The sequence below is a fragment of the Haematobia irritans genome, chromosome 5, assembly GCF_050003625.1.
Source record: "Haematobia irritans isolate KBUSLIRL chromosome 5, ASM5000362v1, whole genome shotgun sequence".
Taxonomy (NCBI): Eukaryota; Metazoa; Arthropoda; class Insecta; order Diptera; family Muscidae; genus Haematobia; species Haematobia irritans.
Window position 1 is genome coordinate 43,173,514 of NC_134401.1, and position 23,137 is coordinate 43,196,650.

Genomic DNA, 23,137 nt, shown 5'->3' on the forward strand with positions numbered 1-23,137 from the left:
TAGATATGTTACAAACGGAATGACAAACTTATTATACCCCATCACCATTCTATGGTAGTAGGTATACAAATATAGCGATTTACGTTCCTCCATTTGTCCGTCCGTCTGTTGAAATCACGCTAACTTCCGAACGAAATAAGCCATCGGCTTAAAACTTGACACAACACAGAAAAAACTGAAGCAAAATAAAAATCAATTATTGGCATAATTGAAGGAAAAAATTATATCAAATACGATTTTTATTAAGTCAAACATGAAAATAATTGGTTGAATGAAAAACTGGCAAAAATATCAAAATTCACTGGTAATTGAATTCACAACACATCAATTACTATGTTCAATTGGACCAAGTATAAAAGTTATTGATTTAAGTATAATGCGTATATGCCTGATAAAACTGTTTATGACGTTGCTACGTAACGAAAAATAAATGAATACAAACAATAAAATGTCATTTATTGTTATTATTAAGAATCTTCTTAAGAACATGGTCGAACTTACTCGCAAATAAACCGTGGTATCGGTACCGCGATTCGAAATGTTAACATTTACAACATTTTTGGCGCAACATATTGTATTTTTATCGCAGGTAAGTACTTTTATCTAAATACCAGGTTTTTTGGTCAAACGCGTTTTTTGGAAACTACACTGAAAGATTTCTCTTCGTAAAAATGAACATTTTCATTGTGAGTCTAACCTGTGACGTGTTGGTAGAATTCTTTCTCTCTCTCAAGCACATTCACGAAATACTCATGTACGTTCACGCAAACAGAACTTTTAAAGACGATTAACGGTTAACAACAATTTTTAGACTCACGAGAATTCTCGTGACTTCGACTATTAGTCGGGATCACGACGAAAGTATCACAGCACAAACTTTTTACTATGGAAAGTTAATTTAATATATTTAGTACATATTTCTATGTTCGTAAAATTTTTAAAATTCGCTGAAAACTTTAATAAAATATGTAAATGATTTCTTTCGTTGTATAAACTTACACACATCCTGAATTGGGTCGTTTAAAAACTTGCGAATAAGCTTTGGAATATAAAGGGTGATTTGTTAAGAGCTTGATAACTTTTTTTTAAAAAAAACGCCTAAAATTTGCAAAATCTCATCGTTTCTTTATTTGAAACGTTAGATTGGTCCATGACATTTACTTTTTGAAGATAATTTCATTTAAATGTTGACCGCGGCTGCGTCTTAGGTGGTCCATTCGGAAAGTCCAATTTTGGGCAACTTTTTCGAGCATTTCGGCCGGAATAGCCCGAATTTCTTCGGAAATGTTGTCTTCCAAAGCTGGAATAGTTGCTGGCTTATTTCTGTAGACTTTAGACTTGACGTAGCCCCACAAAAAATAGTCTAAAGGCGTCAAATCGCATGATCTTGGTGGCCAACTTACCGGTCCATTTCTTGAGATGAATTGTTCTCCGAAGTTTTCCCTCAAAATGGCCATAGAATCGCGAGCTGTGTGGCATGTAGCGCCATCTTGTTGAAACCACATGTCAACCAAGTTCAGTTCTTCCATTTTTGGCAACAAAAAGTTTGTTAGCATCGAACGATAGCGATCGCCATTCACCGTAACGTTGCGTCCAACAGCATCTTTGAAAAAATACGGTCCAATGATTCCACCAGCGTACAAACCACACCAAACAGTGCATTTTTCGGGATGCATGGGCAGTTCTTGAACGGCTTCTGGTTGCTCTTCACTCCAAATGCGGCAATTTTGCTTATTTACGTAGCCATTCAACCAGAAATGAGCCTCATCGCTGAACAAAATTTGTCGATAAACACATTTCGAACCGAACACTGATTTTGGTAATAAAATTCAATGATTTGCAAGCGTTGCTCGTTAGTAAGTCTATTCATGATGAAATGTCAAAGCATACTGAGCATCTTTCTCTTTGACACCATGTCTGAAATCCCACGTGATATGTCAAATACTAATGCATGAAAATCCTAACCTCAAAAGAATCACCCTTTATATACAATTACATTCTTTCTATTTTGTTTTTACAATTAGGTCGTGTACACGTCAAATTGCTCTATTAATGGATATAAGCCGACTGTCAAAAATATGTGGCCTAGAGGGAAATGTGTTTACTTCGAAAACGGGGATTTCGAGGATTTCTTCCCAGCAACAGAAGGTAAAACCATGTAAAACTTTGAAATATTTTCGAAACTTTGAAATGAATAGATGTTTGTATTACAGAAGAGCAGGATGCCTAAACAAATCGCATATAAATGAGGAAGATTTGGGAAATTCCAGCAGGTGGTACAGATAATTCAAAAACTGTTTTTTCTTTGTGAGTTAGCCTGTTAAATACGTCGTTTATAATGAATATTCTGTATTTTTCTACCAAACATGTACTTCGCTGTATTTTCAATTATACATATTTTCAGAATTTCTTTTTTATAATAAAAAGCATAAAACCTTTTTTCAGAGTGTATTTGTATAATTTTCTTAAATTAATATAGATTATATACTACAAAGATTGTATTGATTAACATCGTAATAAACACAATTACGATAGTAATTGTATAGGTTACAAAATTCTATAAACATTGTACTCAGTTCAATTACGACTGTAATTGAAAACACTTTATATACTTCAAATACTAATGTATTTGGATTGAGTACTATGTCATTTGAATATTTTGACAAATTCCAATTACATTTATACTCAACGCAAATATTTCTTCATTTGAAAATAGTTTTATGACAACCTTACAATTTGGGAAATTGGATTTACAATTTTCGTCATAAGCTGAAAATCAAATACAAAAATAATTGAATTCACAATTTTTGTATTTGATTCAATTATTCACTTTTTTCTGTGAAGTGGTTTCTATTGATGTAGGTCGGATGGTATTGAAAATGGGCCATATCGAACCACTTTTACGTATAGCCCCCATATAAACTGATCCCCAGATTTGCCTTGCGGAGCCTCAAAGAGAAGCTAATTTCATCCGATCCGGTTGAAATTTGGTACGTGGTGTTATTATATGGTCTCTAACAACCATGCAAAAAATTATCCATTTCGATCCATAATTATATATAGCCCCCATATAAACCAATCGCCAGATTTGACCTCCGAAGCCTCTTGCACGAGCAAAATTCATCCGATCCGCTTGAAATTTGGTACATTGTGTTAATATATGGACTATGGTGATTCAAAAATTGGCATATATCGGTTCATAATTATATATGTTATAGCCCCCATATAAACCGATCTCCAGATTTAACCTCCGGAGCCTCTTGGAGGAGCATCCCATATCGGTTCATAATTATATATAGCCCTCATATAAACCGATCCCCAGATTTGACCTCCGAAGCCTCTTAGATGAGCAAAATTCATCCGATCCGCTTGAAATTTGGTACATTGTTGTTATATATGGATTTTAGCTATCATGCAAAAATTGGTCTATATCGGTCCATAACTATATATAGCCCACATATAAACCGATCCCCAGATTTAACCTCCGGAGCCTCTCGGAGGAGTAAACTTCATCCGATCCCGTTGAAATTTGGTACGTAGTGCTAGTATATGGTATCTAATAGCCATGCAAAAATTAGTCCATATCGGTCCATAATTATATATAGTCCTCGATCCCCAGATTTCAACTCCGGAGCCTTTTGGAGGTGCAAATTTCATCCGATCCGGTTGAAATTTGGTACGTGGTTTATGTATACAGTTTTTAGCAGCCATGCAAAAATTTGTCCATATTGGTCCAATTATATATAGCCTCTTGGAGGAGCAAAATTCAACCGATTTGGTTGAAATAATTGTGCTAACATATTATATGTTCGCTAACAATCATGCAAAAATTTTATATAGCCCCCATATAAAGCGACCACCCTATTTCAATTCTGACTTTCTAATTACCACGCAAAAGTTCGTTTCGGTTCGTAATTATTTGTAAACTTCCCTTTATATAAAGGGTAATACGGTCAAAATTTGGTCAAGGGAAAACGCGTGTAAATCGGTGAAATCGGTTATTTAAAAAATCAAATTAAATTTCTTTTTCAAGTTCAATTAGTATAAAATTCAGGAAAAATATTCAGTTAGGCTTTCGCTTTTCCAAATCCGAATTGCCGGGCCTCACGCTTGACACCTGCCATCAGATTTTGTACAGTCACCTTGTCCACCTTCTTCGCCGCAGAAAGCCAGTTTGCCTTGAACTGATGCTCGTCCTTAGCAGGTTTTTTGGTCTTCTTTAGGTTCCGCTTGACAATAGCCCAGTATTTCTCAATTGGGCGGAGTTCTGACGTGTTGGGAGGGTTCTTGTCCTTGGGAACCACCTGCACGTTGTTGGCGGCGTACCACTCCATGGCATTTTTACCGTAATGGCAAGATGCCAAATCCGGCCAAAACAGTACGGAACAACCGTGTTTCTTCAGGAAAGGCAGCAGACGTTTATTCAAACACTCTTTCACGTCAATTTTTTTCGATTTCCCCCCGATCCAGACTTCCTGGCTGTCGACAAACGTTCCCCAAATACTTTAATTACATTTGTAACGGTTGATTTGGCAACTTTTAGCGACTTTGCCAGCTTTGCGTGCGAGTAGCTCGGATTTTCGCGATGCGCGAGCAAAATTTTGATACGCTGCTCTTCTTGCTTGGACGGCATTTTGACAACTGAAGAGTGAATTCCAAAATCAAAATAGGAGCAACATTCTACACACACACCTTCAAAATGAGGGGTGTTCAGGTTTTTTAAATGTAAAATTGAAAGAAATACGTCAAGTTTATATTGACCAAATTTTGACCGTATCACCCTTTAGATCAAGAATTGACTTATATACATATTTAATCTGTCTTTTTTACTTTAGTCTGCTTTTTTATACCCTCCATCATAGGATGGGGGTATATTAACTTTGTCATTCCGTTTGTAACACATCGAAATATTGCTCTAAGACCCCATAAAGTATATATATTCTGGGTCGTGGTGAAATTCTGAGTCGATCTAAGCATGTCCGTCCGTCCGTCCGTCCGTCTGTTGAAATCACGCTAACTTCCGAACGAAACAAGCTATCGACTTGAAACTTGGTACAAGCAGTTGTTATCGATGTAGGTCGGATGGTATTGAAAATAGGCCATATCGGTCCACTTTTACGTATAGCCCCCATATAAAGGGACCCTCAGATTTGGCTTGTGGAGCCTCTAACAGAAGCATATTTCATCCAATCCGGCTGAAATTTGGTATATGGTGTTGGTATATGGTCTCTAACAACCATGCAAAAATTGGTCCACATCGGTCCATAATTATATATAGCCCCCATATAAACCGATCCCCAGATTTGGCTTGCGGAGCCTAAAAGAGAAGCAAATTTCATCCGATCCGGCTGAAATTTGGTACATGGTGTTGGTATATGGTCTGTAACAACCGTGCAAAAACTGGTTGACATCGGTCCATAATTATATATAGCCCCCATATAAACCGATCCCCGGATTTGGCTTGCGGAGCCTCAAAGAGAAGAAAATTTCATCCGATCCGGCTGAAATTTGGTACATGATGTTGGTATATGGTCTCTAACAACCATGCAAAAATTGGTCCATATCGGTCCATAATTATATATAGCGTCCATATGAACCGATCCCCAGATTTGGCTTGCGGAGCCTCAAAGAGAAGCATATTTCATCCGATCCGGCTGAAATTTGGTACATGGTGTTGGGATATGGTCTCTAACAACCATGCAAAAATTGGTCCACATCGGTCCATAATTATATATAGACCCCTTATAAACCGATCTCCAGATTTGGCTTGCAAAGCCTCAAAGAGAAGCAAATTGCATCCGATCCGGTTGTAATTTGGAACATGGTGTTAGTAGATCTTTAACAACCGTGCCAGAATTGGTCCATATCGGTCCATAATTATATATAGCCCCCATATAAAACGTTCTCCAGATTTAACCTACGGAGCCTCTTGGGGGAGCAAAATTCATCCGATCCGGTTCAAATTAGGAACGTGGTGTTATTATATGGTCGCTAACAACCATACAAAAATTGGTCCATATCGGTTCATAATCATGGTTGCTACTAGAGCCAAAAATAATCTACCAAAATTTTATTTCTATAGAAAATTTTGTCAAAATTTTATTTCTAGAGAAAATTTTGTTAAAATTTTATTCGGTTCATAATAAAATTTTCATCATTGTCAAAATTTTATTTCTATAGAAAATTTTGTCAAAATTTTATTTCTATAGAAAATTTTGTTCAAATTTTATTTCTATAGAAAATTTTGTTCAAATTTTATTCGGTTAATAGTCATGGTTGCCACTCGAGCCAAAAAGAACCTACCAAGATTTTATTTCTATAGAAAATTTTGTCAACATTTTATTTCGATAGAAAATTTTGTTAAAATTTTGTTCAAAATTTTTATTTCTATAGAAAATTTTGTGAAAATTTTATTTCTATAGAAAATTTTGTTAAAATTTTATTTCTATAGAAAATTTTGTCAAAATTTTATGTCTACTTTGTCAAACTGAATTATATACGTATTGGATCGATCTTTTTTGATTTAATACATACCACGTATGGACTTACATACAATTTAGAAGATGGTGTTAGGAGGTTTTAAGATACCTTGCCATCGGCAAGCGTTACCGCAACTTAAGTAATTCGATTCTGGATGGCAGTGTTTAGAAGAAGTTTCTACGCAATCCATGATGGAGGGTACATAAGCTTCGACCTGGCCGAACTTACGGCCGTATATACTTGTTTTTGTGTAATATATACCATATATGGACTAAATTACAATTTAGAAGACGATGTTAAGAAGTTTTAAAGTACCTTGTCATTGATAAGTATTACCTCAGCCAAAGAAAATCGATTGTTGATGACAGTCTATAGTAGAAGTTTCTTCGCAATCCATGGTGGAGAGTACATAAGATTCGGCCTGGCTAAACTTACGGCCGTGTATACTTATTCAATTTTGAGTCTATAGATTTTGTAAAAGTCTAAAAAATTTTGTCCAAATCGGTTCATATTTAAATATTTGTATACGGGAATATAAACCTTTATATAGCTCCCGACAAATTTGAAGGAGTTAAGATGGTATCAAAAATTTTGGTATACATAATAGTGAAGGGTCTAATATAGCCAACTTCACCCGAGTTTAGACTTTACTTACTTGTTTATTAAAGTGTTCGAAAACATAATCTTCTGTTCCTGTTAAGTTAGATTAAAGTGGCAGCCCGATTTATTTTCAGATTCACTTTAACTAATCAGTACATTGTGATAGCTTCTATTTTATATTTTTATACCTTGCGCCACACTGTGGAACAGGGTATTATAAGTTAGTACATATGTTTGTAACACCCAGAAGGGGACGAGGTAGACATATGGTGTCTTTGGCAATAATGCTCAGGGTGGTTCCCTGAGTCGATATAACCATGTCCGTCTGTCCGTCCGTCCGTCTGTCTGTGAACACATTTTTGTGATCAAAGTCTAGGTCGCAATATAAGTCCAATCGCCTTCAAATTTGGCACGTGTTCCTTTCTTGGGTCAGAATAGAACCCTATTGATTTTGGAAGAAATCGGTTCAGATTTAGATTTAGCTCCCATATATATCTTTCGCCCGATATGCACTAATATGGACCCAGCAGCCAGAGTTTTATACCGATTTCCTTGAAATTTTGTACAAAAATAACACTTAGTCGTATAGTCAAGTGTGCAAAATTTGGTTGAAATCGATTCAGATTTAGATATAGCTCACATATATATATTTCGCCCGATATGCACTTATATGGACCCAGAAGCCAGAGTTTTGGCCCAATTTGTTTGAAATTTTGCACTAGGAGTACAATTAGTAGTGCAGTTAAGTGTGTAAAATTTGATTGAAATCGGTTCAGATTTAGATAGAGCTCCCATATATAAATTTCGCCCGATATGCACTTATATGGACCCAGAAGCCAGAGTTTTATCCCGATTAGCTTGAAATTTTGCACTAGCAGTACAATTAGTAGTATAGCCGTGTGTGCCAAATTTAATTGAAATCGGTTCAGATGTAGATATAGCCCCCAAATATATCTTTCGCCCGATATGGACTATTATGGTCCTAGAAGCCAGAGTTTTGGTTCAATTTGGTTCAAATTTTGCACACGAAGTACAATTCGTAGTATAGTCATGTATGCCAAATTTGATTGAAATCGGTTCAGATTTAGATATAGCTCCCATATATATCTTTCGCCCGATATGGACTAATATGTTCCTAGAAGCCTGAATTTGGTTGAAATTTTGCACTAGGAGCACAATTAGTAGTGTAGTTAATTGTACTCAATTTAATTGAAATCGGTTCAGATTTAGATATAGCTCCCATATATCTTTCGCCCGATATGGACTAATATGGTCCTAGAAGCCAGAGTTTTGACCCAATGTGGTTGAAATTTTGCACTAGGAGCAGTATAGTCAAGTGTGCCAAATTTGATTGAAATCGATTCAGATTTAGATATAGCTCCCATATATAGCTTTCGCCCGATTTACACTGATATGACTACATAGGCCAATTTTTGAAATTTTGCACAAGGAGTATAATTAGCATTGTAGCTATGCGTGCCAAATTTGGTTGGAATCGGTTCAGATTTAGATATAGCTCCCATATATATGTTTTTCTGATTTCGGCAAAAATGGTCAAAATACCAACAATTTCCTTGTAAAATCGCCACTGCTTAGTCGAAAAGTTGTAAAAATGACTCTAATTTTCCTAAACTTCTAATACATATATATCGAGCGATAAATCATAAATAAACTTTTGCGAAGTTTCCTTAAAATTGCTTCAGATTTAAATGTTTTCCATATTTTTTTACTAAAATTGTGTTCCACCCTAGTGCATTAGCCAACTTAAATTTTGAGTCTATAGATTTTGTAAAAGTCTATCAAATTCTGTCCAAATCGAGTGATATTTATTAATTTAAATGTATGTATTTGGGACAAACCTTTATATATAGCACCCAACACATTTGACGGATGTGATATGGTATCGAAAATTTAGAACTACAAAGTGGTGCAGGATATAATATAGTCGGCCCAGCCCGACTTTAGACTTTCCTTACTTGTTTTACTTGGTTTCACTTCAATTTGCTCTTAGATTGGTTTAATATATTCATTAGTCTCTTTTTTTCCTTCTCACTCTCTCACTCTTTCTTTTTAATGAATGTTTTTTTTTTTTATTAAAGTGTTCGAAAACATAATCTTCTTTTTCTCTTCCTCTCAATCTAGCAAACTCTTTTCCTCTCTCTCTCTCTTTGTTGTGACTTTCTCATTATTATTCATCACTCTTAATTATCATCTGCCAGCTTAAAAAATTATTCATCCAAACATCAAAGTTTCATAGAAAAGAAAACTCAAATATAATTATAAAACAAAATCCCAAAAACAAAAAATCACAAAAAGCTATCTAAACAAAAATGCACCCTAAGGGCCATTTGAATGTCCAAAAGTATCATAGAACATTACATGATATGTAAACAACCAAAACAACAACAACAGCAACAACAAATTACATTTTTGTAATTATAATTAACCTCAAAAAGTTGTTTTAAAACAATTTACTAAACCACCAACAAACAAAGGCATACGACTGAGGGGGAACAAACAGAACAAAATATGCCCTCACACTTCTCGACGTACCTTAATGAAAAGGCTCAACGAAAAAAAAACGAACCTTGTTAAATTCTTTCGATGATGGGCTTGTTAGGTATGTTTTGTTAATAAAACAGGTACATAATTACATTTTAACCGTATCCGTGACGGACGAGTGCCAAATTCAAAATAAAAACTGGATGAACGCAACGACAATGAGAGTTCATCAAAAAATTATCAACAATAATTAAAAATTCCTCATAATTTGCGTAATCTTATTTAAGCGTTAAATGAAAAGGACTAATCATAATGGGCTACAATGTGAACAGCCATGAGATTTTCCTTCATATAAAGCCAACAGACAAACAATCTAAATGGCGAAATAAACGTTTTAGGTCAGTGTACAGTGGGTTAAGTTAGACGGTTCAAGTGGATTAGTGGTTATAGTTGAAACATTGGTCATAGTCTCTTTTTTTCTTATTTAACCTTTTAATGCGCACTGTATCTTTTAAGATACACAAAAAAACGTTAAAAAAAAAAATTAGAAAAAATGTGCTATGCAGATGTTCTTTTTTACCATTTTGCATATTATATAAATTTTTTTTTATACCCTCCACCATATTAACTTTGTCATTCCGTTTGTAACACATCGAAATATTGCTCTAAGACCCCATAAAGTATATATATTCTGGGTCGTGGTGAAATTCTGAGTCGATCTAAGCATGTCCGTCCATCCGTCAGTTGAAATCACGCTAACTTCCGAACGAAACAAGCTATCGACTTGAAACTCTGCACAAGTAGTTGCTATTGATGTAGGTCGGATGGTATTGCAAATGGGCCATATCGGACCACTTTGGCTTGCGGAGCCTCTAAGAGAAGCACATTTCATCCGATGCGGTTGAAATTTGGAACATGATGTTAGTATATGGTATCTAACAACCGTGCCAGAATTGGTCCATATCGGTCCATAATCATATATAGCCGTAATCCAGATTTGACTTCCAGAGCCTCTTGGAGGAGCAAAATTTATCCGATCCGGTTCAAATTTGGAACGTGGTGTTAGTATATGGCCGCTAACAACCATTCCAAAAGTGGTCCATATCGGTCTATAGTTATATATAGCCGATCCCCAATCACACAAAATTTGGTCCATATCGGTTCATAATCATGGTTGCCACTCGAGCCAAAATAATCTATCAACATTTTATTTCTATAGAAAATTTTATACAAAATTTATTTCTATAGAAAATTTTGTTAAAATTTCATTTCTATAGAAAATTTTGTCAAAATATTCTTTCTATAGAAATTTTGGTTAAAATTTTATTTCTATAGAAAATTTTGTCAAACTGAATTATATACGTATTTAATCGGTCTTTTTTAATCTATATATATAAAATTCAATCTATGTTTGTTTATTTGTTTGTTTGTTTGTTTGTATGTACCGAGTTGGCTCCGAAACGGCTGAACCGATTTACTTGATACTTTCAGAGATCGTAGGGGGCGTTCATGTGGTGAAAATAAGGTACCTCATTTTTGGACACCTGGTCGCGGAGGGGGACCTCCCCTTTGTCCGACTTTTTGAAAATTGAACCAAAGTTGACCGATTTGCTTGAAATTTCCATTGAAGGTTGGGGTTGGCATCTAGATAAAGATCCGCTACTTTATATTTCGATATTTGGTGGCGGAGGGGGATCTCCCCTTTGTTCGATTTTTTTTAATGAACAGTGAAAAAACTAAAATTCTCTAAATTATTTGAGATTTACAGAGAACATGCGGTGAGGTTATGGAATTAATATGGGGTACCTGATGATTTCATATGTGGTCGGGGAGGGGGACCTCCCCCTTGCCCTACTTTTTGAAACTTGGAACAAAACTATGCGATTTGCTTGAAATTTTCATTGAATGTTGCCATCTAGACAAAAATCCGCTACATTATTTTTCGATATTTGGTCGGGGAGGGGGACCACCCCTTTGCCCGACTTTTTTTTAAGTACAGTGAAAACAAAACTAAACTCCCCCGACTGAAATTTTACGGAAAAATGGGTGAGGTTATGAAATTTATATCAGGTTCCTGATTTTTATACCCTGCTCCACACTGTGGAACAGGGTATTATAAGTTAGTGCATATGTTTGCAACACCCAGAAGGAGAAGAGATAGACACATGGTGTCTTTGGCAAAAATGGTCAGGGTGGGCTCCTGAGTCGATATAGCCATGTCCGTCTGTCCGTGAACACATTTTGTAATCAAAGTCTAGGTCGCAGTTTTAGTCCAATCGAATCAAATTTGGCACAAGTATGAGTCTTGGCTCAGAATAGATCTCTGTTGATTTTGGAAGAAATCGGTTCAGATTTAGATATAGCTCCCATATATATATTTCGCCCGATATGGACTTATATGGCCCCAGAAGCCAGAGTTTTACCCTGATTGGCTTAAAGTTTTGCACAAGAAGAACAATTAGTACTATAGTCAAGTGTGCCAAATTTCATTGAAATCGGTTCAGATCTAGATATAGCTCCCGTATATATCTTTCGCCCGATATGCACTAATACGGTCCCAGAAGCCAGAGTTTTACCCCAATTAGGTTGAAATTTTTCACAGGGAGTAGAATTAGCAGTGTAGTCAAGTGTGCAAAATTTTATTGAAATCGGTTCAGATTTAGATATAGCTCCCTATATATCGTTCGCCCGATTTACACTCATATGACCACAGAGGCTAATCTTTAGCTCCGATTTAGTTGAAATTTTGCACTGGGAGTAGAATTAGCATTGTAGCTATGCGTGCCAAATTTGGTTGAAATCGGTTCAGATTTAGATATATCTCCCATATATAGCTTTCGCCAGATTTACACTCATATGACCATAGAGGCCATTTTTTTGCTCCGATTTAGATGAAATTTTGCACAGGGAGTAGAATTAGCATTGTGGCTGTGCGTGCCAAATTTGGTTGAAAGCGGTTCAGATTAAGATATAGCTCCCATATATAGCTTTCGCCCGATTTATACTCATACGACCACAGAGGCCATTTTTTTGCTCCGATTTAGTTGAAATTTTGCACAGGGAGTAGAATTAGCATTGTAGCTATGCGTGCCAAATTTGGTTGAAATCGGTTCAGATTTAGATATAGCTCCCATATATATGTTTTTCTGATTTCGACAAAAATGGTCAAAATACCAACATTTTCCTTGTAAAATCGCCACTGTTTAGTCGAAAAGTTGTAAAAATGACTCTAATTTTCCTAAACTTCTAATACATGTATATCGAGCGATAAATCATAAATAAACTTTTGCGAAGTTTCCTTAAAATTGCTTCACATTTAAATGTTTCCCATATTTTTTTACTAACATTGTGTTCCACCCTAGTATTAGCCGACTTAAATTTTGAGTCTGTAGATTTTGTAGAAGTCTATCAAATTCTGTCCAGATCGAGTGATATTTAAATGTATGTATTTGGGACAAGCCTTTATATATAGCACCAACACATTTGACGGATGTGATATGATATCGAACATTTAGATCTACAAAGTGGTGCAGGGTATAATATAGTCGGCCCCGCCCGACTTTAGATTTTTCTTACTTGTTTAATAAAAATAAAAGGGCATAGGGAGACATCCGCTTCTCTTAAGTACATACAGAGAAACAATTTAACTTTACCGAGTTACTTGAAATTTACACAGGACTGGGGAGAGGTTACGATATTAATAGTTGATACCTGATTTTGTGATATTTGGACGAAAGAGAGGCCGCCCCTTTAGGCTTATAATTTGTTTGACATTTTCTGAGACGTTTACAAAAGGTACGCTACATCACTTTTCGTCATTTGGTCGAGGGGGAAATTCTTAAGTTTTCTTGAAATATACAAAGGCGGTGGGGGTAGGTTATGAACGAAGGGGCAACCTTCCTTGCCCCACACTTGAAGGAAAGTTTCAAGAATTTTCAGGGAAGGTTAGGGGTGCTATTCACTACGGTGTTTGTCGATATTGTATCGGGGAAAGTGACGTCCCTTTAAAACAATAGAGCAAAATTTAAACATCTCCGATCTACTTGAAATTTACAGGGAACGTGGGAGGAGGTGATTTAATTTATACATGATTTTTAAATTAGTATATGATTTTTCGATATCTGGTTGGGGAAGGGGAAAATTTGAATAAACTTTGTCGATTTACTTCGATAGAATTTATAGGGACCATTGAGTAGTTGTGAAATTAATATAGGGGTACGTCATAGTCCGATATCAGGTCGGAGTGGAGCGAAGGTGGGGAGAGGGTTCCCTTTTGTCCGTTTTTTTTTTTTCTTAAATTGAAAGTAGAGGGTTGTCCGTAAATGGGAACTCGGTACATAATTTTATGATTTTTGAACAAGCTTCTGCCAGACTTCTTTTTAGTAAAGAACTTAAATTTACATGAAATTGGCAGCCAACGTAGAGGGTGCATCATTTTCCCACATTTTATCAAATGTTAATGTGGTAAAATTTTTTACTACTTTTGCTTTTTCCGATTTATTGAATTGGAAACAGTAATTCTTTGTATGTTATTATAATATAGTGCTTGATTTTCAGATATGTTGAGGAGAAGGATACATTTCCACACTTAAAATTCACAAGAAATATAGAAGATTTTCCAACTACTTGAATACAGAACATTATTTAAAAATTTTTGAGGAAAGGGTACACCCTCTCCTCGACATTTTTTAAGACGAACCGTTTTACATATGCATATCCGCCGTATTTGTATCTATAAATGAAAAAGCAAATAGTCCGATTTGTTTGAAAGAATTCAAATCTTTTCGAATTTGTTTTCAGCACGAAGGATATGGTTGACTAAGTTAACGCAAAATGTTCCTACAAAAACACTTCGGAAGGCGCAGCGAAGCGGGCCGGGTTACGCTAGTATAATATATACCAGGTATGGGCTTACTTATAATTTAGAAGACGGTTTTAAGATACCTTGCCATCGGCAAGCGTTACCGCAACCCAAGTAATTCCATTGTGGATGGCAGTGTTTAGAATAAGTTACTACGCAATCCATGGTGGAGGGTAAATAAGTTTCGGCCTGGCCGAACTTACGGCCGTATATACTTGTTGCTATAGAAAATTTTGTCAAAATTTTATTTCTATATAAAGTTTTATCAAACTGAATTATTTACGTAATTAATCGGCCTTTTTATAACCACCACCATAGAATGGTGATGGGGGTATAATAAGTTTATCATTCCGTTTGTAACACATCGAAATATCGATTTCCGACTATATAAAGTATATATGTTCTTGATCAGGGAGAAATTCTAAGACGATATAACCATGTCCGTCTGTCTGTCTGGCTGTCTGTTGTAATCACGCTACAGTCTTCAATAATGAAGCAATCATGGTGAAATTTTGCACAAGCTCGTCTTTTGTCTGCAGGCAGGTCAAGTTCGAAGATGGGCTATATCGGTCCAGGTTTTGATATAGTCCCCATATAAACCGACCTCCCGATTTGGGGTCTTGGGCTTATAGAAATCGTAGTTTTTATCCAATGAAATTGCCTGAAATTGCCTGAAATTTGAAATTTGAACGTATTTTAGGACCATAGGGAGCCACCGTGGTGCAATGGTTAGCATGCCCGCCTTGCATACACAAGGTCGTGGGTTCGATTCCTGCTACGACCGAAGTTTTTCAGCGGTGGATTATCCCATCTCAGTAATGCTGGTGACATTTCTGAGGGTTTCAAAGCTTCTCTAAGTGGTTTCACTGCAATGTGGAACGCCGTTCGGACTCGGCTATAAAAAGGAGGTCCCTTGTCATTGAGCTTAACATGGAATCGGGCAGCACTCAGTGATAAGAGAGAAGTTCACCACTGTGGTATCACAATGGACTGAATAGTCTAAGTGAGCCTGATACATCGGGCTGCCACATAACCTAACCTAACCTATTTTAGGACCATAAATAGGCATGCCGAAAATGGTGAGTATCGGTCCATGTTTTGGTATAGCCCCCATATAGACCGATCTCCCGATTTTACTTCTTGGGCTTCTAGAATCCGAAGTTTTTATCCAATTTGCCTGAAATTGGAAATCTGGAGGTATATTTGGACCATAAAGAGGTGTGCCGAAAATGCTGAGTATCGGTCCATGTTTTGGTATATCCCCCATATAGACCAATCTCCCGATTTTACTTCTTGGACTTCTAGAATTCGCAGTTTTTATTCAATTTACCAGAAATTGAAAATATAGAGGTATTTTAGAACCATAAAGAGGTGTGCCAAAAATGGAGAGCATCGGTCAATGTTTTGGTATAGTCCCCATATAAACCGACCTCCCGATTTGTGGTCTTGGGCTTACAGAAACCATAGTTTTTATCCAATTTGCCCGAAAATGGAAATCTAGAGGTATTTTAGGACCATAAATAGGCGTGCCGAAAATGGTGAATATCGGTCCATGTTTTGGTATATCCCCAAAAATGACCGATCTCCGGATTTTATTTCTTGGGATTATAAAAACCGTAGTTTTTATCCAATTTGTATGAAATTCGAAATCTAGAATTATTTTTGGATCATAAAGAGATACCCCGAAAATGGTGAGTATCGGTCAGTGTTTTAGTATAGCCCCCATAAAAACGATTTCCCGATTTAACTTCTTGGGTTTCTAGAAACCGTAGTTTTTATCCGATTTGCCTGAAATTTCACTTCTTGAGGGTATAGAAGGCGCACCGATCATGAAAATTGCTTGAAACTCAATGTAAAATTTCCAGATTTTACTTCTCGGGTGAATATCTACAGATTTAAGATTTCAAATCAAGACGTTATTTTATAATTTTCTTGCACACTTACAAGAGATGTTAATGATTCCTCTAAAACAAAAATGGTTCTTACAAATCCAGAATCTGATATAATCTTCATAGATAAAATCTTTAAATTTATCTCCGGGAAGTGTATTAGTTGAACTGCTCTGCTTGATTTGTCCTCAAACCCCCCCTGAAATTTCAAAGGAAACGCTAATATTTGATTCATGGTGGTGGGTATTTAAGATTCGGCCTGACCAAACTTACGGCCGTATATACTTGTTATATGAAAAATTTGTTTTGTTTAATATATATCGACTAACTTACAATTGAGAACGCTGTGTTAAGAAGTTTTAAGATACCTTACCATCGGCAATTGTTACCGCAACCCAAGTAATTCGATTGTGGATGACAGTCTTTAGTACTAGTTTCTATGCAATCCATGGTGGAGGGTACATAAGATTCGGCCTGGCCGAACTTACGGCTTTTATACTTGTTGTTGTTGTTTTTTTTTTTTTGAGGAATCGGTGTTCTTGGGCATTTAAGGGTTGAGGTGAGATTTAGTCTGGTATACAAGATAACAACGCCAATGCTCTACCAGGGTGCCTCAAACCGGAACCCAAAATCTCTTTTCTTTAAACTTTTTTCTCTCAAGCTAATAAAACCTTTCTCGGTCATAATTCACTACAAGGATGTATGAACCACCCAGTTTAAACCCTAAATGTCATTGCGATTTGCTTCAAACTTTTCAGTCCAGCAGTTATGCTGGGACCCTAAACTAACCCACAAGAAGGTATACTGTTAAGACCATGTTTGTTAATTTGTGAAATAACTTAAAAAGTTTGCCTTTGAACCTATTACCCTCCTCATACATGATGAACATGGTAAATCTTCTACCTAGACTTCCGTAGACCTTTAGAACATTGGATTCCTATTTTGAGCCCAAGAGTTGTAATGAGCATCCTCTGGACTATTATTTTCGAACTATTTAAGTAAGTAATGGCCAGTTTCTCATCCTCCGATTAATTTTAAGCGGAGGATAGACCTCCGGTTAGTAAAATTTTTGTATCAGCTGTTTTATCGACACGATAAATAATAACAAGACATTGAGAGTATTGAGTATTGAGTCTTCTTCTTTTTCGATAACATGGATATGTTTTTATAGCAAAATGATAATAAGAGAAATATAGAACTATATTTGTCTTATTCTAATACAGTGATTCGTAGATGAATGCTACTTGCGATTTTCTTTCAAGTGAGAAACATTTTGGTTAACATAAGGGGAGAGAATAGAGAGGTTGCTCCCGGTCTCTAGTGTGTCTTGACATGTATGGGTAATGTCAAATAAATAAATAAATAACAAAACAACTTAAAAAAAAAAAAAACTTTCGAACTATTTAAAAATTTAGTAGATTGATTGTGGAGTTGCCAAACCCTAATTTTAAATACATAATTTGTTAGGAATAGTTAGAAAGGCACATTAGCACATTGTATATAAAGTTTGAAAGGCACAGCTTATGGCAACATTTTACAACATTGGAGGTTTAAACCTTTTACCATTTTCGTATAAGATGAGTCCATTCTATTATGATATTTTCATTTTATTTAGTTAATTGCCCGTAAATTTTCAAAAGCATTTTTTGAAATTAGTGATTTGAACGGCATAGAGTAGAATTTCTCACAGAAAATGTATATAATATTTGAAAGACATAAAATAGTGTGTGATCAACCTTACAAAAGTTGTGAATTATTCAAATATATCCAAAGCATTACGGAAGAGACCAATGAGTGTTCAAGTACGTATTATGGTGCTAGAGAATAGTCTTAAAATTGAACCTTCCCTCTTTAAAAGATATAAGAATATTTTTGTACTGAGCCCCTTATATATTTCTCGTATATGTGGATTAGAAGAAATACTATAGAAAAGACACACACACATAGTAGTTACATAGTATGTCAAGTTTGAATGACATAGTTTGGAAGACACATAACAGGTGTCTTCCAAACTATGTCTGAGTTCTTCAGCATTAAGTACTAAATTTGTTTCTGCGGAAACCAAAAATCGGTACAGTGAAAATTCCATAGACCTTTACAACCATTGCATGTAAAGTTGAAGGTATAGTTTTAAAGAAATATGTTGATAGTCATAGTTTGAAAGACATAGAACAGAACATTGTGTGGAAAGTTTGACAGGCATAGAACAGCTTGTGGCCTAAATAAGACAAGTTGTTAGTTATGAAGATATATCAACTGGATTATGGAGGAGGCGAATCTCTGCTAACATATGGTGTTGCTCCTTAGGCTAAATTATACCCCATTCACATTAGACTCAAAATCTACTCAAAATGGATTTGAAGTCTTTTATTTACAATGAAAATGACAGTTGAAAAGTAGTTAAAGTAGATTTTGGAAGTGTAATGAAAATGATGATTTACCCAATGGTACTAAAAATAATGTTTTTGTAGTATTTATCCCTCTATTTTATATAAAATACTGCAAAGAAAATTTCCCGGGAGTTCCCGCAGTTAATTCCCAGGAAAGCGGGAGCGAAAAAAATAGCAAATTCCCGGGAACTGGATTCCGGGAAAAACCCCTAGTCACAATACACTGCCAGGGATTTATAATCCTTCCCTTTGGTTTTTCTTAAAAATCGTACAACTAATAGTGATTTGCTTCCGATAAGCAAGATTGATTCTCTATCTTTATTTGTAAGAACGTTTAAATTTCATACAAATTCCATATTTCTCTTTTTTCACCCCCATTGTGCTCTGTTTAATGAGGGTTCAAATAAAAGCAAAAAAGTATTTCATGCCAATTTTCCCCAACACACACACACACACAGACAAAAACTCCCCCAGAAGAAAATCACTTTCATTATTTCTAAAAACGGTAATTTTTCCCCCTTTCTGATTATGTTCTTTTCCTTGATAAAAACAAAAGCATTCACTGAAGAGGCAAAGGAAAAGAAGAAAATAATCCATTGGATAAAATTCTTTATTCAAACGTTGGCACAATCTTAACACGCAGGCATTAACCTATTCAAAAAAGATAAGAAAATGAACAGCAAAAGCCGCGATATTTGCCTCATTCAGAAATTAAAAAAAGGACTAACGCTGACTTGTAATCTTCAATGAACTCACATATGCACACACTCAACTCACAATTTTTCTTCGGGCACGCATTTCAAAAGCTTAGATTCATTTACACACAATCGCACACACAAAATATTCTCATTCTGGCTGTCATGCATGTCACTCACATGAGCATTTTCTATACACAACAACAAGACTCACAAACACACACACACCTACACAATTATCTTCGTCAATTTTTACTCACACGCTACAGCTGTACTGTTGTTCTTAATGATGGTGGTCGTGTTACATTGTCTGTTCTCTAATTTAACGAGTAACAGAATTTTATACATGATGAGTCGAAGAGGCAAGCCAGTGAGAGCTATAGACACACACAGTTACCCGTAAATATTTCATAATTGCCCTCAATTTTCTGTTAAATTACATGATTTCCAGATCATTATGATCCAACGAAGGTTAGTCTGGCCTATGGTAGGTACGGGGTAGGTTTTTCATGATACATCAACTGTCTGTCTGTCTGTCTGTCATGTCTGCAATTACTATAGTGGCGGCTGCTGTTGTTGTCGGGATGTGCTACATTTATATTTTAGTATGTCGTTTGTTTCATTTGAGTTGAAGCCAATCACAACAACATAAGCTGTTGGTTAAATTTGAAATTCATGTTTATGTAAATAAAGAGCAATCAAAAATCAGGAAGGAACAAACCAAGGCCCATGCAAGAAATTAGAAGAATTGGATTAATTTATAAAAAAAAAAACTTAATAAAGAAAATTAAAATGCGAATTAAATTAAATAATGGGGCTGAGCTCATGCTACCATCGGGGACAGCAGGTGGTGGATCGCTGGATGAGCTCTAAGGTCATGTGTGAAAAATAAGCAGCACCCAATCAAGAGCGGCAAAGACTTAGGACCTGCTATAAAACGACAATTATATCCGATGACGTCTTTTGCAACATGGCTATCGGATGCCTCCGTTAAGTTGGCATCCTTCCACAATGGTGCCCTGTTGATAGGTGCAGTAAGGGGAGTGATGCCCCAGTGGACTCCCTAATCAAATACGGAAATCATAGGAATGGTATTGACACGGAATTACGAAAATGGACTATGATTTTGACTATAGATTAGAGGTGTGCACGTGACACGAAATTGTCGTAATTCACGAACATTTTCGTGATTCGTGCGTGAGTCGTGAGTCACGCTGATGACAACAGCGTGAGTGTGCGTGAGCGTGATTAACAAACCAAAATGTCGTGCGTGAGCGTGAGTCACGAAAATAATATCTTCGTGAGTGTGCGTGAGTAAAGAATTACACTCACGAAAATATTCCTGCTCTCCAACATAAAACGCTTAAGAGTTAAATTCAATTACAATTTTAGTGAGTTTAATAACACTCTCGATTTTAATAATGCTCATGTTTTCAGACACTTCGGTAAGGTAAATTAATCATAAAATTATTCGTGAGTCACGATATTTTTCGTGAGTCACGATATTTTTCGTGAGTTACGGTATTTTTCGTGAGTCACGACGTTTTCGTGCGTGGGTGTGCGTGAGTACAAATTTTCTTTTCGTGAGTGTGCGTGAGTCCTACCAAAAAATATCGTGCGTGAGTGTGCGTGAATATGATTTTTCAGTCGTGAGTGTGCGTGAGCGTGAGTAAACTATTACTCACGTGCACACCTTTACTATAGATCGGAATAGAAACAACGATCCGACAATAGTGGCATTCTGTTACCTGAGTACAAGGCAGATCTTAGGGAAATGGCTTCCGGCTAATGTCACAACAGCCCCCGTCCCGTTAAACCCATGGCAGAGCTTGGGAAACACTCTGTGTCACGTCCAGATTAGTGCCCGACCTGGCTCTAAACACATGTATCCATTAGGTCTTGTGTCAACCATCGTGAGGACCTCACTGCTTGCATATGGAACCTTGGGGTCACTTCAATGGACAACTACATTATCGGACCAAGTTGGGAGCCATATCGAATGAATACCCCCAATAACAATTCGACTGATGGGAGAGCTGGAGATGGGAGCTAGCATCGAGTTTTAGAAACAGCTATATGATAATGCGGTCGCCGGTAAAAACGAATAATAATTCGACTCATGTGAGAGCAGGAGATAGGAAGCTAGCATCGATCTTTAGAAGCAGTTCTAAGATAAAGTGGCCGCCGGTAAAAACGACGCACCACATCAGCGCGGAACCTGCTAATGAATAGAAACTATAGTAGATACACCACGCGGGATTATAGTAGACTATGACCCCAAGGAACGTAAAACTCCGAGCAAACCAAGGGAAAACGGGGAATATCCCCAATCGGAGGAAACTTATTCAAACTACAGCCCGCGGAAACACGAGTTCATTATGAAAATGAGGAAATAGGAAGAGAGGAAGAAGAGAAACCCTAGCTTAGTGTCAATTGATACCCCAAAAGATGAAGTCCCCGATAAGTACACAAAGTAAAAGAAGTAAGGACGGTCAAGACGGAATCTCCCAAATAGACGAACTACTTGATGTTATCGGTAACTAACAAAGAACCTGGAAGATGGAAGAGTAGGGATGGGAATCCGGAAGGATATATGAAGATCTAGTGGCAGATACCCCAACACTTTAGACCCACAAGAATAAGAGAAGTGCACCCAGCCCAGCAGAGACAAACCCGAGAAGGAAACTTAAGAAGAGATCTAACGAAGTGGTGGCACCCATTGAGATAAATAAAGCTTCCGATGTAAAGTTTCCGAGCGCAAAAGAGGTGAAACCGAAGAGAAAACTAGGACAAAAAGGGCCAAGGGAACGCCCCGACGCCGATGCTGTGACGGGCACAGTTATGCGGATGTGTTGAGAAGTTTAAGGGATAAGGTGAATTCAAGGGGATCTGAGGTGGCAGTTCAAGCCATTGTGAAAACTAAGTCTGGGAGGGAGCCACAGTGTGCAATGGTTAGCATTCACCGGGTCGCGGGTTCAAACTCAGTTTTGATCAAACACCAATAAGTTTTTCAGCGGTGGATTATCCCAACTCAGAAATGCTGGTCGCATTCCTGAGTGTTTCAAAGGTTCTCTAAGTGGTTTCACTGCCGTTCGGACTTCGGAGTCCGGAGTCCGGAGGTCCCTTGTCATTGAGCTTAACATTGAGTCGGGCAGCACTCAGTGATAATAGAGAAGTTCACCACTGTGGTATCGCAATGGACTGAATAGTCTAAGTGAGCATGAAAATATCGGGCTGCCAATATACCTAACCTAACCCTAAGTCTGGTTCCATTCTTTTAGTGATGGGAAAAGGGGAAGACAAAGAGACCTTTCGCGAGACTATCTCAAGCACGCTACAATAGAGTTCCAGGACATGGATGCGCTCACGACAGAAAAAGAATTAAGAGAGTCTATTAGGAATGTGACAAGGACACCTAATAAAGACATGACTGTGCGAATTACGGTGACAAACTTCAGAGAACAAAAGAGGGCGTTTGTCTCGCTCCCGGCAGCCGATGTAAATGGACAAACTGTCACATGAAGTAAAAAGAAGATGTTACGCGTTGTTTCCGTTGCTTTGAGTCGGAACACATGCAATGGGATTGCAAAGGACAGGCAGGAAGGAAACGGGTCTCTGCATAAAATGTGGAAGGACGGACCACAAAAAATGCACGAATGCGATGAAATTTTTCATTTGCTCTAAGAGCGAGGGCAAAGCAACAGATCACATGGCGGACTT

At 36.8% G+C, this 23,137-nt stretch overlaps 1 long non-coding RNA gene across 1 annotated transcript; it reads left to right on the forward strand.

Annotated features, from left to right (window-relative positions):
* Window positions 1-2,062: 2,062 nt before the first annotated feature.
* On the forward strand, window positions 2,063-2,438 carry LOC142237799 (uncharacterized). Its single transcript, XR_012722576.1, has 2 exons — window positions 2,063-2,148; window positions 2,214-2,438. It is a non-coding gene; the product is annotated as an uncharacterized LOC142237799 (long non-coding RNA).
* Window positions 2,439-23,137: the final 20,699 nt, after the last annotated feature.